At 44.2% G+C, this 17561-nt stretch overlaps 1 pseudogene; it reads left to right on the top strand.

Moving 5' to 3' along the window:
• Positions 1-15706: 15706 nt before the first annotated feature.
• On the top strand, positions 15707-17233 carry LOC146855963 (18S ribosomal RNA; annotated as a pseudogene).
• The last annotated feature ends 328 nt before the right edge of the window (positions 17234-17561 follow it).

The following is a 17561-nucleotide window of genomic DNA, read 5'->3' as shown; positions in this document are numbered from 1 at the left end:
GTAACTATGAGCCCGTCGGCTCCACCGGCTCAAGGGAGCATGAAAATAAAGTTAAGTCTAATTGGTCGCACACTGCTCCACCTACCAAGCGTGTTACCCCAATGAAAAATGGTCCCTGAGGTCAGCGTCGGCGAGTACGCCTATGCCCGTGTAATGCATGCAAGTATGAGTAGCGTTAGCCATCCCTGGACACGTGTTTCGAGGTAGTTGCCTCTCGTCAGCAGGGAGTAGGAAAGTGTGTAGGGTTGCTGTGTAAGCTGCTAAAATCGTTATCAGGTAAAGTACCTCTCGTAGCGCGCAGGTGCGTAACCATGAGCCCGTCGGCTCCACCGGCTCAAGGGAGCCTGAAAATAAAGTTAAGTCTAATTGGTCGCACACTGCTCCACCTACCAAGCGTGTTACCCCAATGAAAAATGGTCCCTGAGGTCAGCGTCGGCGAGTACGCCTATGCCCGTGTAATGCATGCAAGTATGAGTAGCGTTAGCCATCCCTGGACACGTGTTTCGAGGTAGTTGCCTCTCGTCAGCAGGGAGTAGGAAAGTGTGTAGGGTTGCTGTGTAAGCTGCTAAAATCGTTATCAGGTAAAGTACCTCTCGTAGCGCGCAGGTGCGTAACCATGAGCCCGTCGGCTCCACCGGCTCAAGGGAGCCTGAAAATAAAGTTAAGTCTAATTGGTCGCACACTGCTCCACCTACCAAGCGTGTTACCCCAATGAAAAATGGTCCCTGAGGTCAGCGTCGGCGAGTACGCCTATGCCCGTGTAATGCATGCAAGTATGAGTAGCGTTAGCCATCCCTGGACACGTGTTTCGAGGTAGTTGCCTCTCGTCAGCAGGGAGTAGGAAAGTGTGTAGGGTTGCTGTGTAAGCTGCTAAAATCGTTATCAGGTAAAGTACCTCTCGTAGCGCGCAGGTGCGTAACCATGAGCCCGTCGGCTCCACCGGCTCAAGGGAGACAGAAAATAAAGTTAAGTCTAATTGGTCGCACACTGCTCCACCTACCAAGCGTGTTACCCCAATGAAAAATGGTCCCTGAGGTCAGCGTCGGCGAGTACGCCTATGCCCGTGTAATGCATGCAAGTATGAGTAGCGTTAGCCATCCCTGGACACGTGTTTCGAGGTAGTTGCCTCTCGTCAGCAGGGAGTAGGAAAGTGTGTAGGGTTGCTGTGTAAGCTGCTAAAATCGTTATCAGGTAAAGTACCTCTCGTAGCGCGCAGGTGCGTAACCATGAGCCCGTCGGCTCCACCGGCTCAAGGGAGCCTGAAAATAAAGTCAAGTCTAATTGGTCGCACACTGCTCCACCTACCAAGCGTGTTACCCCAATGAAAAATGGTCCCTGAGGTCAGCGTCGGCGAGTACGCCTATGCCCGTGTAATGCATGCAAGTATGAGTAGCGTTAGCCATCCCTGGACACGTGTTTCGAGGTAGTTGCCTCTCGTCAGCAGGGAGTAGGAAAGTGTGTAGGGTTGCTGTGTAAGCTGCTAAAATCGTTATCAGGTAAAGTACCTCTCGTAGCGCGCAGGTGCGTAACCATGAGCCCGTCGGCTCCACCGGCTCAAGGGAGCCTGAAAATAAAGTTAAGTCTAATTGGTCGCACACTGCTCCACCTACCAAGCGCAGTGCACTCTGAGTGCCCAGGGCCTGTAAATCAAATGCTGCTGGTAGGTTTGCAGCACTGATTGTGCCAACCACAGAAGCAGCTTGTCAAATATGTCTCAGGCCTGCCATTGCAGAGCCTGTGTGCAGTCTGGGACTGCCATGTCGACTTGGCAAGTGCACCCACTTGCCAGTCCCTAAACCTTCCCTTTTCTACATATTAGTCACCCCTAAGGTAGGCCCAAGGTACACCTATGAGCAGGGTACATTGTATGTGAAATGTAGGACCTGCCCTGGTGTGTGTGCCATGTCCTGATGGTGAATTGCAGCCAATTTCATTTTTCAACTATTGCAAGGCTACCTGTTCCCATAGGCCAGAATGGGCTATTTGATTATAACATCTTATAATCCTGACTGACCCGGGGAACAAGGTAAAAAATCGAGTTTAGTATGCCTGAACTTTTTAAAATACATCTTTTTGTGTGGGTGATTTTTACATTCTGTGTTTGAAAATACCACTTTTATAAAGTATGTATTTTCTTGCCTACCCATCCAGTATGGCTCTGCTAGGTTTGTGTAGTACATGTCTGGTTTGTGAGTGACAGAGGGCTGGAGAGGGATTTGGCTCCAGCAGTCTGATGAGTCAGGGCTGGGCTGAATAGGACCTGGGTTGAATAGAGAGTTGGGGGAGGAGATTTCCTTTCACTTGCCTGAGCCTGCATTGAATAGAGAGTAGGGGAGGAGATTTCTTTTGAGCTCCCTGGGCCAGGTCTGCTTTCAACAATGCTGTCTCCACCTCCTGCCAGGAAGCTGCACCAGGGAGGACAGAACTGGTTTGGGCTGGGTACAGACACTCTCTGCCTTCAAAGAACAAAGAAATTGTGTGTATAAAAAGAGGGGCCCAGACCCCGGAACTTTAGATCACTTCTGGGAATCAAGACAAACCTTTGCCAAGGAGAGAAACCAAGGAAGCTGAAGGAGGAGACTGCCCCTGCGCTAGTTACTGTTTGGGGTTTGCCTGCAGTGGTTACTTATTGCCAAGGAAAGGAGAAAAGGAACTTTGTGTGTACTTTATCACCTTGGGAAAGACCTCCAAGGGCTTGAAGCTGAGCTTGCCTCCTGTTCTGAAGTCTCAGGGACACAAAGACTTCACCAGCAGCTCCCCTGAATTTTCTTGCTGGGAATTCTACCTGCAGAGAGGTGCCTGCTGTTGTTTCAGGACCTCTAGAGACTGCGTGTCATTGGGAGCTGGAAGTGCGATTCAACGAGGAAGAAGCGTGTCGCAGCCGCAGCTGTTGCCGTTGCATCGCGGAAGAAGCATGCCGCCACCGCAGCTGTTTGCCATCGCATCGCCGAGGAAACGTCTCGCATCGCCAGAGAAACGTGTCGCTGCCGCAGAGGTTGTCGTTGCATCACCGGAGAAGCGCGTCGCAGGACCTGTCGCCGCTCAACAAACCACCGATTTTGCCACACGGCCATCGGGCATGCACGCATCGTATCCAAGTTATCGCATCAAAGACGCCATCTTGTTGCATCGTAACCGGGACACAGTACGAAACAGACACATCCCGTCCTCTCCGGTAAGGAACAGACGCATTGCCTCCACTGGAGCAAGGAACTGATGCATCGCCTTCCCTGCGCCCCTTTTGTTTATATTGCGTTACGCATCCAAGGTACTTTGAGAGTAAAGTGTTGCATTTACCATCTCCATTGAACTAAGCTATTTCTACCATTTGAAAGTCATATTTTTTAATACTGTATTGTGGATTTTTGTCGTTTGGTCTTGTGTTAAATCCAGATAAAGATTGCTTATTTTTCTAAACTGATGTGGTGTCCATTTGTAGTGTTTTCACTGTATTACTGTATGTGTTCACAAATGCTTTACACACTGCCTCTGAGATAAGCCTGTCTACTCGTGCCAAGCTGCCAAGGGGGTGAGCAGGGGTTATTTTAGGAGTGTAGCCCACTTACCCTGACTAGAAGCAAGGGCCCCTACTTGGTCAAAGGTACCTACCTCTGCCAACTAGAGACCCCCATTTATAACACCATCAATACGGATCGTTTTGTTATTCCAAAAGGGGGCTTTTTCATGGATGTAGGCATGGGTCTTAAGGAGCCGATTGTGGTCTCCCACACTTGGATTGTTTAAGTTAGAAAAGGAATGACTTTGCCCTTGGCCAAGGTTAGAGTGTTGTAAGGGGTATTGTGGACATGCATGCTTATGAGGAGAGCACAGAGATAGGCCAGAAGTTCCAAATGGTGTGCTTTATGGGAGAGTGGCAGCCTGTCGCTTACTGAGTCTATTTGGATTTCAGTCCATCCCACACATAGCATTGGATGAGTGTATTGAGTTTGCCAATCATGTATGTCGGAATGGTGGTCGGGAACATTCCAAATAGATAGCTGAAGCTCGATGTAGTCAATATATTCACTGTTTGAATGCGAACCCACATCAACAGCCCCAGGGTAGACCATTTCTTGAAGTCCAGGACTGTTCTGGTTAGCAGGGCTTCCATGTTTTCCTGTGTCATCTACGTTAAGTTGTTTCCTTTCATGAAACCTAGGTATCTGATCGGCATTGTGGACAATTTGCAAGGTAGGCCTGTAACCCAGGATGGTCGAGAGGGTCATGTAATTTAAAGGTAGAGCCTCACCTTTGTTTCAGATAATTCAATAACCAGAGAAGCATCTAAACACGTTGAGAATGTCTAGGAGAAAAGGGATGGCAGTGTCTGGAGTGTTAGGTGGAAGCAAGATGGGATCCTGATACAGAATAATGTTCACATCTTCACCACTGTGCGGATAGTTACCTGCAACAGTAGTGGATGCAGCCAAATGTTTTAATGCCAACAAAAAAGTAGCAAAGAGAAGGGGCAGCCTTGCTAGGTACCCCGCGCAACTGAAAATGGTTCTGATTGAAATCCATTATGACTGAAGGTTGCTGTGGGTGAGAGGTATAGAAGATTCACTTTTTGGATGAAGCAATCTTGGAATCCCACTCTCAGAAAGACCCAGGATAAATGAGCCCATTAGACCCTATTGAATGCCTTCTAAGAATCCAATGAAATCACCACTATATTTCTGAGATTGTTGTTAGCCTGCCAGATGTTATTTGACAGTAGTATTATGTGGTTAGACGATGAGCATTGGAGCACAAAACCCAGTCGGGATCTATGAATCAGTGATGGAATTAATTTCTTTAAGGGGTGGCCAGTACTTTCACCATTATTTTTAGGTCTATATTTATAAGCGAGATGGGGCATTAGTTGCCACATTGAAGAAGGTGTTAATTCTGATTGGGAAAGAGTATGATATTAGCCCTAGTAAACTCTAGTGATATAGTATGTGACTCACACATGCCTTTATAAACTTTAGCCAGTAATGGTACTACCATTTAGTCAGTTTTTTAAATATTCAGTAGGGAGGCCATCCCCTCCAGGCGCTTTGCCTGTAGATATGGTTTTGGTAGCATCGCAAATCATGTACTCAGTAATATCAGCCTTCAATTCACCAGCAGAATCAGCTGTGAAATGGGGAAGGGGGAAGCAATCAAAAAATGCTGATTCCCTTCCAATATTGAGTCATCAGATGCAGAGGAGTATAGGTCCATAAAGAGATGTTAATTCCTTTGCAATCTGCATAGCGTTAGTGATTAAGCCCCCTTGTATTTTGAGAGCCGCAATGGACTTGTGAGCCTCCTCCTGCCTCAGCTATTGGGAAAGAAGACATCCTGCCTTTTCTCCCACCTCATAGTTCCGGTGTAAATCACCACGTACATCACCATGCATTTTGCGAGAGTGTGCGGCCATTTGAGTTGATTTTGCTGCCACTTGAGTAAGAAATTTACTTGGGCGTCAGCAGTTCTACTTGAATGGCAACCCTCTTACCGTGATCGCTTGCTAACACCGGCGACCGCCTGTGTTAGAAAATCGTGGTAGGGGTTGCCAAATCTGGATCTCACTCACCAGCTTGTATATTTTGGAGCCTTTGGAAGAAAAACTTTGCCATACAGCGATTGGCAAAATTTGCCCAGAATTCTGTGTTACAGAGTGATGTGGAGTGGCCAAAATTTGACCAATTCTATGGGTTGAACGGAATATTCCACCCACCTCTACCTGCAACCAAAACTGAGGACCACCAGAGTGACTCCAAGGACTAGACTCTAATATCCAGCACCAGGACTCCGCAACTAAGACCTCTACCCTGCCAAGTGGTGGCATCCACTGGACCCTTGGTAGTGGGTCTGAAGGTGCTCTCCCAGCCCATCTGTCGATTCAGCAGAACTGAGACATTTCCACTGCTACACGGTGCAACCTCAAGCAGAAACAGTGCATCACCTCTGTCGCATGGCCTTTCACATCGCAAAGACTTTGTATTGCCCATACAGCCCGCTGACTAACAAGAACTGCTGCTGCGAGATTCATCCTCAAAGCAGGACCTCGTATCGCAAGCTCGTTGTAGACGGCAGCCTTGAAGATGACGCAGGACTTCACATCGCAAAGCCCAGCTGCTTCTTCTGGACCAACTGATGTGCGACTCGTCCTCAACGCAGGACTTCTCATCACAATTCCCCTTGTCAATGACAGGACCTTGCATCACAGCCTTGCAGATCCCTGGAATCGATGCTGCACGACACATCTCCGACCCGGACCCAGACTCTGCATTTCCGTGGCTGTTCAACGCATCCTCAACACAGGAGCCCATGCTCTATTGTGGTTGACCTGAACTTGTGACTTTATCCTGGTCTTGCACAACCAGATATCCGCAGTTGCCGCTTTGAGCTTTTTATCACTTTTTCACCTCAAACTTTTAAAACTGCATATCTCCAGTTCTACTGATTGGACTTTTGCCCTTTTGATCTTATTTTATGTACTAAATGTTGATCACTAGTTCAATTCTGGTGTGGCAGTCTGCTTGTGTGGTTTTTTTCTTTTTTTCATTTAATTACTGTTTGAAGTGTTGCACAAATATCTTATACATTGCCTTGAAGTTAAGCCTGACTGCTCTGTGCCAAGGTACCAGAGGATTGAGAGCAGGCTAAATTGGGGTTTGCTTGTGATTTCACTCTGACAAGTATTGTGGTTCCTGCTTGAGTAGGATTAACCCAACCCCCCAGCCAGTAACTCAGTTTCTTACACCTTTTTTTCCATTTCAAGACAAAATGATTTAACATTCTTTTGACACACTAAATGTATTAATTAGACACAGTGGATGTTGCTTTGATATATAGTTTCAACTATATGCATGAAGTTTGAACAGTTGAAAATTGAAGCTTTTATTGTACCACAGGCAGCATTTCATCAGCTATGTTGTTGAGGTATGAGTTCTTGTATTAATTTTTGATTCCTGTAAATATTTCAGCCAACGAAAATGTCTAATATGGTTTAAGACTGTATGCTTTATTTTCTCTTTGCTCTGTAATACTGATGTTTGATCACCTTGGTCTATAATATGTAGGGAAATAGTAACTTAATCATGTAGATATTTTTAATTACTTTGGCCCAGATGAAGCGATCGTAAAATTGTGAAACACATGCTCGCCTTGTCTAGCTTTGATATCTGGATTAGTTTGCAACTTCAGAAAAAGATCTTGAAGAAAACACTCCAGTATTTTATTAATAAACCAGTAAATAATATTTTGATTAACTCTGACCTCATATTCTGTATCATTACTTTCAATGACCAGTGAATGCTAAGGGGAAATCACCACCATTTTTTAGAGTCTATGTTGTCTGAACATATGAGCAAATTTTCCCCTTAGAGGCTGCTTACACAACTTGACCAAACCCATTTTTGCCTTCAATTGGCTTGTCCATACCCAACTAAGGAATGAGAAACATACATAATTAAATTTAAATACACCAAATTAAGTATATTTGATTACGTGTGTGTGGATTATGGAATGGAGGAATGACGACAAGGTCTATAAAAAAACATAATAATGAGCACAGGAGCACCATTTCCTGTGAATGAACAACAACCAAACTTACTGCACATTTTCCAGAACTTCATCATTTGTCTGATGATATGGTATGGATGTTTTTGGAATTCATCCGATCTGTCCCAAATATGAAGACACCACACTTTCATAAGGAACAACGGTGGGTGTTGAGGCTAAAAAGTGTCACAGCTGGCCTGAATGATGGAACACTATGCAGCCAACCAAATAAATAAGGAAGTCAAATCATTATGTCTAGTCCTTGAGGCTGGCTAGTACATTATCATATCTCCACATTTCAAAGACCTCAATGGAGACTTTGCCCAATCTATTTCTGCTTCCTCTATGAATACATGAGATTCTGATCTTCTTTAAGTAAAGAGAAGGCCGACCAGATACAATAGATATACTACAACACTCCCATCCAGACTTATATCACATTCATCAAGCTGTATAACATATTTACAATATATTTCGTTTTTAATGAGCAACAAGTATTATGAGAAATTGTGTTGTTGGTGAGGGGGGTGTGAGACCTTCTCAAGCAATAGCCACAATCCTTGTCAGGGTGAACCATAAAATGCCACAAAATGTTATCTGTGCTTAACCCTCTGGTAGCTAGTCACAACAGCAGTCAGGCTTAACTTCAAGGCAATGTGTAAAGTATTTAAGCAATACTAAAACAGCAATAAAGTCACAACACAACACAAAAAAACTCCCAAAAACTCCCACACCAATTTAGAAACACAGAGCAAATTTTAATAAAATTTGTGAGACTAAAACAACAAAAATCCAAACAGCAGAACTGGAGATATGCAATTGCAACGTTTTAAGGTAAATATAGCATCTAAAAGCAAAAAGCACTAACTGTGATTATCTGGTCATGCCAGACCGGGACAAAGTCACAAGTTCAGGACAATCGCAATGGAGTGTGGGCCACCTACAGGGACCAGGTAAGTCCCACTGGGAACTGTAACTTATGTCTTTGGTGTGGAGAGTTGTGTTGCCTTGTGTCGGTTCCAATGAGGAGCTGCAAAGCCTATATTGTGAGGTCCTGCATTGAGTTGCATCATGCTGCATTGGCTACGGTGAGGTGCTACAAGGGCTGCGATACTGGTTCTGCGTCAAGTTACGTTGTGCTGCATCGGTTCCAATGAGGAACTGCAAGGGATGCAAGGCAGGGCCCTGCGTCGAGTTGCATAGTAATGCATTGGTTTGGATGAGGCCAGGGGCTGTGCATTGCTGCAATGCAAGGTCCTGAGCATCACCGCATCATGTTGTGCTGCACTGCATCAGTTCTGAGGAGACTGACAGTTGGGCCAGAAGGAAGAGGCTCTGATGCCAGCCAAGGGTCTAGGACCTGGGGGGGCACCTCATGGTGTTCAGGACTAACTCCAGCAGAGGCCAGCAGCAGGGCACAGGTACGTCCAGTTGAGTCAGGACAGCTGGCCAGATGCACGTCAGGCTTCTGGAGCTTTTTTGTCCCTGAGGCTCAGAATAGGAGGCTAGTCAGCTGGAAATTTGAGTCACTCTGGTGGTTTTGTGTTAAAGGAGAAGTTCAGTCTTCCTGCTGCAGACAGTTGGGCGGCACGACAGTCCTTCTTGCAGCAACGCAGTCCTTCCAGCAAGAGGACAGAAGAGCATTCTGTCTTCTGAGTCTTCTACAGGACAAGAAGTGATCTGAAGAGTTGGTATGAGGGTCCAATATCATATACCGTTCTAGCTTTGAAGTGGAAGAAACTTCCATACTTCTCACCCACATCCAGTTCTGGAATTTCCCACCTCCCTGTCGTGGCTCCACTTGGTCCGGTGTCACAAAAGGCTATTGTGAAGTTCTTTGTGTGTGGGCTGAGGCAGTGCATTTGAAGTGGAAATGGGACAGGTGACAGTTCCACCCCGTCTATCATGTCAGGATGGCCCCTTCTGCCAAAACCCAGTTGTCTATTGTGTGGCTTTCTGGGAGGATTACACAAAGGCCAACTGCCAACTACAATTAGTCATGTGACCCAGGAACAGGCTGCAGGTAGCAAATGGTTAGGACAAGAAACTGACAATTTTCTAAAAATGGCGTTCTCAGATTTGTGACTTAAAATTCGACTTTACCATTAGAGTGAGTATTAAATTACAATTAATTTGAGTGTACAGGGCATGGGTATCTGTAGTACCATTTTACTAGGGACGTATAAGTAAATTACTTATGCTAATTGGATATAAGCCAATTGTACCATGTTTAAAGGAATGAGCATGAGGACTTTAGCACTGGTTAGTAGTGGCAAAGTGCCAACAAAAATTAGTTAAGCAAAACAGTAGTGAAGGCAAAAACCGTTTGAGGGACTACCACACCAAGGATGTCAGGTCTAACACTCACTATGGCCTCCATTTAATGCACCATGGAAAGTACAGTGTGGTAATTGTGCACCCAGAATAACTGATGCCGTGTGTGTTTGTAGTTCTGGAACACAGAATTACTGTGTGCTTAGTCTCATAGCAAAGGAAAAATATGTCCCTTGGAAAGGAGTAAGAGCTCAAATACACGCAAACTCAATTCACTCAGGCTCATAAATCCCTGCAAGCGGGGAGTGCACATACACTAGAATCACTTAACTAAAATACCACCTGGCTCAAAAATGTAGCGTCAGAGGCTTTATTCATATAAAAAATAGGCGCATATTTTAAACATTACACTTCACCTAAAAAACTTGGTTGCCTTGCAATTCATGAAAAACACAATATATCTAATGTGCATTAAAAACTATTCATAAGAAACACAATACATCCAATGTACCTTTAAAACCAACACATTATACGGGTTGAGACAAACATGTGAACAATAAAGACAATATGTCGATTTTTAATAGGGGAACATGTTACACAAGCATATGCAATAAAAAGAAAACCGTGGAAACCTAACAGGGTGACCCTATTGCACAGTCTAGGAGGTACTGTTACACAACCCGATCCAACCTCTGTGCCTAGTTCTCTGCACTGTGTGTCGATATACAACCTGTGTCAGCTGGTTCTCTCGTTTTAACAATAGTACCCCTTCCGTTTCCAGAGGAGGTGGGCAGGCAGCTGGCATTATAAGTCCCCTTATATCTAAAATCAGGAACCAGTGAATTGGTAAATCTCTGTCCATTGAAGTTACCGTAAGTGGTTGCTCTTTCTTCATAAGGGAGATGCATTACAGTCTATTTAGGACCTAAAGTTATTGCATACCTAATGGTACATAGGAACCTGTTTTTCAGAACAGAGGACAGAAACCATTTGTACTGGCAATAAAAAGACTGACACAGCATTTGCTGCATTAATGTCTTGATGTCACTGGGAAGCACATCACTGAGAGTGATTTGACTTACCTGTAGTTCCTCTACGAGGAGGTTGTAATCCCTGATACACCTTTTATCCTGAGGAAGGTGGGGTTTATAATTCCAAGACCACCGAAACGCATCAAAGCTGAAAAATTACTGAATCCAACCACGAGAAAAATTACTGTAACAAACTATGATGAACAGTAATGATGATATGAACTCTACATGAGAAGTTGGATCAGGTTCTGTAACAGTACCTTCTAGCCTGGGCAATAGGATCTCCCTGTTAGGTTTACACGGTTTTCTTTTTATTGCATATCTTTGTGTAACATGTTTCCATATTAAAAATCGACATATTGTCTTTATTGTGCATATATTTGTCTCAGCCAGTATAATGTGTTGGTTTTAAATGTACATTGGATGTATTGTGTTTCTTATGAATTGTTTTTAATGCACATTAGATATATTGTGTTTTTTATGAATTGCTAGGCAACCAAGGTTTTTAGATGTGATGTGTAATGTTTAAAATATGCGCCTATTTTTGATATTAATAAAGCTTCTGACGCTACATTTTTGGACCTGGTGGTATTTTAGTTAAGTGATTCTAGTGTATGTGCAATCCCCGCTTGCAGGATTTATGAGCCTGTGTGAATTGTGTTTGCATGAATTTGAGCTCTTTTTCCTTTCCAAGGGACATACTTTTCCTTTACTGTCAAGTAGTGCCCTGGTCCCCTTGGTTGTTGGGGCCACCTCTCTTTTCTACTCATTGCTTAGTCCCATATACATTCATCATAAATAAATGACTTGCACCGCATGTTGTTACCAAATTTCAGGCCCTTTTGCAGGGACAACTTCCAGGTTTGTCCCAGGAATCACTGACAGCATTTTTGCATGTGCTAAAAATGAAAACGACATTACTGCTAAATTGATGATTCAGTTTCCGTCTTCAGTAATAAATGTGGGCCATCTTTTATTACATACACATAGGCCTAATGCCAACTAAAACCATTTACTTACAAATGACTGCTTGCATGATATTTTTTGCTTCCAAATTCTGATATTTCTTTAATACCTTTGTAACATTTGAATGTTAATGTATGGAAACATCCACAGCGTGAATAGAACTGGTGACTCATTTAAAAACAAAAGGATAGTAAAAACATTTTATTTCACAAGAATCTAAATGTTATTAATGTACGCTCGCTAGTTTGTGTGCTACATGTGAGCTATTCTTTTAGTGTAACCCTCACACTGACAAAACTTTTGGGATCAATATCAGATCAATATAAGAAGTTTCATACACATAGAGGCATTGTCTCATGGCTTGGCATGTATTAACGAGGTAGCACTAGCCCTTCCTTTGATGAGTATTTCATGCAGATTTACCAAGTTTGTAAAGTTAAAAGAATCCACAAAACTAAATTGAGTATAATTTACCCGTCAAGAGAAACCCCATGCATTTTCTTGTCACACACAGTACATTACGTTTATTTTGGCTTTATGAATGCGCCTCAGGGTATCATCATTTATCTTACCCAAACATAACAAAATTAAGTATTTTCCTCTCTGTAGTGCATCTTTGGGACAATGATGAAATTGGTACACAATAAAAGCAAACAACTAAAAATTGCTTCCCAATATAGGATTTTAAAGTCACATCCCATTATAGGAGATGTAGGTTAATAGCTGACCAACAGATTCACATTGCAACATCACTGTGGAGTCAAATTTCAGGTAGTCAGCTCCTTTTCACTGCTCATGTGTGATCACCAGTGATGGCAAAGCTCCTGAGTTTGAACAGTGTTGTAATTTTTTACTTAAACCTAAACTTTATACTTGTAGTGTAACCCAAAAATATGATTGAGCACAATGCCTTCATATGCATGTTTGTGCATGTCTAATCAACTCCATTTAGACTGCTTCAATGTTGGAATTACTGGATTATTTTACTGAGCCAGAACAAATACATGCTTGGAGAACTGGTAATCTAAGAAGCTGTGTATGCATGTACGTGTTTCTGTATGTATGTATGCGCTTAACTGTGAGTGAAATGTATGCGTGTATTTATGCACATGTATGCGCACATGTGTGTGTATATATGTGTTTATGTATATGTTTGTATACTGCTTGTGATTTTTTAGTTTATTTCAATACTGAAAGAAATAGGATATGTTCTCTTTTTTTGTGTATTTGATCGATGTAATGGATGTTCTTTACTGCTTTCATCATTTAAACTGCAAATCAGCACAAGGAAGGAACACTGTTTTTGCACTTAAAGCCATCATATTTTATACCGTACCATGACGATTGTCGACCAATAGAAACTAAGAATTAAGAGAACAAGTCACACCGGTCTGAAAGGGAGACGCTCTTGATGACATGCAAACCCAAGTAAAGGAGAGAAATTGATTTTCTCATAAAATGCTAGTTCATCATCCTAGAAGGCGCAAAATATTGATTTTGCTCAGTTTGTTTGTAATTTTGTTACCATAGATCTATCTCATGATTGTAAATCATGTCACACGAACAGCTGGAAGTTTCAACAGAAAAAACACACAAGAAAACGTGAACACATAATGAAAAAGAACTGAAAAAAACAGTTTTGTGTCCCTTTTATGGGGCTTTATTTACACTGTTGCCTATTTTCTGTTGTTTTTTATGGTTAATTAAGGGTGTGGGAAATTATAATTAGGATGAGAACATTTCCAATTGTGAGACATTTACCATGCCCACATGGGTGGGGGGCAAAATGTGACATGCCACCATCAATAGCGACGTTTTGGATTTAAAATGAATAGACAAAACATTTCAACTCTGGGTGTGACTCAATGTTCAGAATTCCAAGCTGCCCTGGAATTGAAGGAGGCTTCTTTGATGCTTCAAGCCCGGCCAGTGCTCTAGGAGGTCAAATGCATTAGCACCCCCTCTGTCCCCTTCCGCTGTCCATTTGATTGGTCTCCCCAGATGGTTAAACAATTCTTGAAGCCCGGTATAAATGATCACATGCACAGTTACTGCTCTCTGTGTGGTGAAAGCTCTTCCGGGGACACAGGTCAGAGTTCCGGTGGGCCCTGACTGGGGTCCATGCGCCTGACAACGATGTTGTCAAGGGACTGCTGAGGGTTCCTCTGATTCACTGGTTGAAAAGCCCTAACTGTAGCCCTGACCCCGACATCTGGGGGCCCCTGATTCGAGACCCCAAGGCCTGGGGTCCATGTGACAGCCCACTGTGGCTCGGACAGGCTTCCACAGGCCTAGGGAAGGACCCCCTGCTTTGCCAGGGTGAATATCCCTGAAAGGGCCCAAAGTCAGAGCTCTGGTGAACCCTGGGTGAGTGCCCTCAGGACCTAGGGGCCATCTGCCAGCCTGCCATGTCTCAGAGTGCTAAGGAAAGGTTTTGCAGGCAGCAAAAGGGGGCCCCTACTTTACTAAGCTAAGAAGCGCTGGCCAGGTGAAAGCATCAGCCAGCCCAGTGGGGCATGGATCCTGGGCTCTATTTTCTGGACCACCATGTCGCTAAGTGCCAATGAAAGGGTCTCACAAGCCAAGAGGGGCTCTTTGGCTTCACCCAATTAATAAAACTCTGATCAGGTCAAAGCTCTCGCTGTCCCGGGGGTGCAAACCCATGGCCTAAGGCTCTGTCCTCTGGCCAGCTGTGTTACAAAATGCTAAACAGAAAAACTTTACAGAAGGTACATGGCTACCACATGACTGCCCGCCCAGCCATTTGATGGCTTGCCCAGTTAGGGAGAATGGTGCAATTAGATGACCAGCCTGCCCCAGCAGCCTGGATCAGGGCTCGGTTGGAGCTTCAAGGAAAATGGATACATTTGCTTGAATGCCAACCTTGGTCACCCAGTGTGCACATTTTGCAAAAAAGCTAGTGACCTTTCTCCATGTTAGAAGGGACACAGTACTTGGGAGTTGCAGATCGTTTTTTGATTTTCTAATTAGTTGGGCAGGGTTACTGAAGATACACACCAGGGGTGGGAGGCCTGCTCAGGGATTCCTGAAGTCCCAATGAGGGCCCATTTGAAACCTCAAGTCCAGTCAGGGCTCCAGGATGCTGGATACATTTTTTGAATGTCCCTCTCTATCACTCCGTGTGCAAACATTGCAAGAAAGGCTAGTGGCCTTTATCCGGAAAAGGACAATGTGTTTTGGACCTGTTGGCCATCCTGGCCAGACGGCCCTGGGCACATTGCCCTCCTCCATCCTGCCAGAGAAGCCTGTCCAAGAGCCAGTCTTCCTGGAGAACATGCAGAGACTGCAGGTAAACCCAGGTAGGGTGGAATGCTCAGGAACTGTTGAGCCCGTGTCTCACTATGATCCATTTATGGATGGACTGCATAGCCAGCCTTGGCTGTTGTTTCAAGCAAGAAGCTTCCACCCTGTTAGGGACTATTCATCTTGAGTGTGCCTTTTGGGGAAGTCCACCTCTGAAGTTGCCATCCCCACCCAGCAGAGTAAAGGATATACTACCTTTTAGATTGCTCTCCTAGTGGTCTGAACAGGGTGGAAGTGGGTTGGGTGGTTCTAGATCTGGATTTGGCCTGGTGGCCCAGGCTCAGTATGCTATATCACTTTTCTTTCTCCACCCAATTTATTTCCGCAGCAGCTTGAAATGATTTCCATTGAGTGTCTTTGCTGGCTAATGATGGTGGTATGGCCGGGACCCGTGTCTCACTCAGCGTGTCCCCAGCCCTGCCTCTCCATATAATCATTGCAGAGCATGCAGGGCCCCTAATGCCTGAGGGATAGCACTGTCCACCCAATCCCTGCAGTCTCCCCAGCCATTTAGGCTCCAGAGGGGTGGGAATGTTGGTCAAGATGGACAAGTAGCTCCTTCTCCAGCAGGAGATGTTAACTTGGTTGATACTGGCAGTAGCATATGCTTGTCTCACAGATTAAGTCATGAATGTGTAAGTACACTTGGCAGGTACATTGAAACTGTGAAAGGCACATTAAATAAGTTATGATTCCTTTGATTGTTTCATCCGATGCTTGGAAAATTGTGGTATTTCCACAGCAATTACATGATGACGAGTGCTGACTTCCTGGGATGCGTGGATTTATCAGACCAAGACTAACCCAGGCCCTCCTGGCCACTTTGGAGATTCTAAATAACCTCTGGCCAATCGCATGCCTCAGTGACAGCGGCAATACATTTTGATTTTTTCCTTATCAACTTTCAGTGGTACTTTCTGTGCTTACTATGGTGTTAATGAGTAACAGAGAATCAGGGGTTGATTCTAGAGAGGGAGCTTGAGAAACAGCTACAAAATCCAAGGAAGGCTTCAGGTGTGCAAACTACCCACGCCTGACTGAGGGAGGTAGTGATGAAAAATTACAGTACATTATTTTTTCAAGTACACCTAAATCCTTTGATGAGTCTAGATGGAGGGTAAATCCAGTGCCATCTGCTGCAATAATTCTAGATCCAATAATGTATATTAAAGTTGCACCAGTTAAAAAGCTTGTAGTTAGATCTTGAGCTCAAGATGGCATTCCAACGTGAAGTGAGCTACTGCTAGTCCCAGCCCCTGCTTCTCTTCAAGCCTTGATGCTCTTGCCTGAGTGCCCTGAAGGCCCAAAGTGTTTACTTTGAAAAAGTTAGATTGTTCAAAGCTGGCTGGTTGTCTGAATACTTCAGCGAGGAATAATGGAATAGGACTCTGATTGTATTTTGTTGGCTTTTGGAGCTGGGGCCATGATTAAGAGGAACAGCTGGGGCATTCGCATTGCAGATGGTCGAAAGCAGAGAAAGTTGGAGATTGGAAGATGATAAGTGGTGATTGTAGTTCTAAACACAAACAATCCCAACTACCGATCAGCTACATTATTACCATGACCTGCCAAGCAGCTACTGGGGAACCAGTCTTTGTATTCTGGGTGAAATATAACTTAAAGGAATTAATGGAGGGGCACCACCTGGAGTCTAACCTGTGACCTAATTTGATTCAACATGGGAAGCCTCATCTCTTCCAGACACCAAATGGATTAACAGATTGATATCTCTTTCTCAATTCTGTTGGAAGTGCAGAGCTGTTCTCAGTTGGTCGAGTGATTTTTGTGGTAAATTCTGATAATGAACAAGTTAACTAGTTATGTGACCCAGCAGAAATCCGTATTTGAATTCTTTGAGGAACAAGTGGTGTCCAGCCACACTAGATCAAGCATTACCAGATCTGTGATGCCCTTTGATGTCTGGTGCTTCAGGCACAATACTGAACAGACCAGCAAGTGTCTAACCTTTCCGACAGTTCTGAGTAAACTGTAAAACACTATTTATGATAGGAATTGGGGAATATGATTATTCCACATGAATGGCGAATTCTCAGCAAATAGCCGGAGTGTATATCTGCTACTTGTTGCTCCTCCAGGGTTCTATGAGACCTCCCAATTTGTTGATGAAAATTCCTTCTTTGCTTGGTTCGGGAGGAGGCTCAAACTGCCTGGGCTAATTAGGGCTGAGTTCCAGGAAGGGGATATCACTCCTGGCCAAACACTGGGTTGGCAGCAGACAGCCTATGAAAGAGTGTGACCTTCCTCCTTTTCTTGCCTAAAGGCAACAGTTAACCTGAAGTAACCAGGTTACTCAGGCACCGCCTAGAGTTTAATTCCCTTCCCTGGGTAGGGTGAAATTACACAGGTTAGCCTCCAAACCAACTAGTTCCAAGAATACATGTTTTTTACCTAGCAGGTCAAGTCTCCGCAGGC

Source organism: Triturus cristatus, chromosome 4_1, assembly GCF_964204655.1.
Source record: "Triturus cristatus chromosome 4_1, aTriCri1.1, whole genome shotgun sequence".
Lineage (NCBI taxonomy): Eukaryota > Metazoa > Chordata > Amphibia > Caudata > Salamandridae > Triturus > Triturus cristatus.
Note: the sequence above shows the minus strand (reverse complement) of the source record. Positions and strands in the feature narration are given on the sequence as shown.